Below are 1,213 nucleotides of genomic sequence, written 5' to 3'. Positions count from 1 at the left end.
GTATGGGGTTGACCTGCTGGCCGCTTTCCTTCCCGGCCACCAGGTCAACCCGCTGAAAGTATGGGGTTGACCTGCTGGCCGCTTTCCTTCCCGTCCACCAGGTCAACCCGCTGAATGTATGGGGTTGACCTGCTGGCCGCTCTGCTTCCCGGCCACCAGGTCAACCCCCTGCCGGTATGGGGTTGACCTGCTGGCCGCAGAGGGGCAGGCTCCGGGTTGACCTGGTGGCCGGCAGGGACTTCAGCCCCAGGGCCCCTGGCAGGGCGACCCTGCCCTTGTTCCCCAGAAAAGGAGAGAGCTGGCTCGCAGCGGGAAAAGCTGCCTACGGCACCTGGGATTCCCAGGCGGTCACCCATCCAAGTACTAGCCAGGCCCGGGACGGTTTACCTTCCGAGATCGGACGGGATCGGGGGCCTTCCGTCCGGTATGGCCGTAGGCACTCGGCTCCGGTCCGCCTCGTCCCCTTTCCCTTACTGACTCCCCTGCCTCGGGTGGGCCCGATCCTTTTTTCCGTTTTTTTTTTTCGCTCCGGAGGCTTCATGAGCCCACCCCCAACACCCCTTTGGGGGTCGGTGAAAATTTTTTTTTCAGACTTCCAGGGGCCCGATCCTGGCCGCGGGCACCCGGCTCCGGGCACCCGGCTCCGGGCCGCCTCGTCCCCTTTCCCTTACTGACTCCGCTGCCTCGGGTGGGCCCGATCCTTTTTTCCGTTTTTTTTTTTCCGCTCCGGAGGCTTCGTGAGCCCCCCCCAACACCACTTTGGGGGTCGGTGAAAAAATTTTTTTCAGACTTCCAGGGGCCCGATCCTGGCCGCGGGCACCCGGCTCCGGGCACCCGGCTCCGGGCCGCCTCGTCCCCTTTCCCTTACTGACTCCCCTGCCTCGGGTGGGCCCGATCCTTTTTTCCGTTTTTTTTTTTTCGCTCCGGAGGCTTTATGAGCCCCCCCCAATACCACTTTGGGGGTCGGTGAAAAAAATTTTTCAGACTTCCAGGGGCCCGATCCTGGCCGCCGGCACCCGGCTCCGGGCCGCCTCGTCCCCTTTCCCTTACTGACTCCCCTGCCTCGGGTGGGCCCGATCCTTTTTTCCGTTTTTTTTTTTTTCCGCTCCGGAGGCTTTATGAGGCCCCCCCTAACCGTTTTTGGGGTCGGTGAAAATTTTTAGTCAGACTTCCAGGGGCCCGATCCTGGCCGCGGCTTCGCAGGCTGGCCTGG

At 62.7% G+C, this 1,213-nt stretch overlaps 1 non-coding gene across 1 annotated transcript; it reads right to left on the bottom strand.

Moving 5' to 3' along the window:
• Positions 1–319: 319 nt before the first annotated feature.
• On the bottom strand, positions 320–438 carry LOC141979844 (5S ribosomal RNA). The gene has a single exon (XR_012637234.1). It is a non-coding gene; the product is annotated as a 5S ribosomal RNA (ribosomal RNA).
• Positions 439–1,213: the final 775 nt, after the last annotated feature.

Source organism: Natator depressus, chromosome 28, assembly GCF_965152275.1.
Source record: "Natator depressus isolate rNatDep1 chromosome 28, rNatDep2.hap1, whole genome shotgun sequence".
Classification (NCBI taxonomy): Eukaryota; Metazoa; Chordata; order Testudines; family Cheloniidae; genus Natator; species Natator depressus.
Note: the sequence above shows the minus strand (reverse complement) of the source record. Positions and strands in the feature narration are given on the sequence as shown.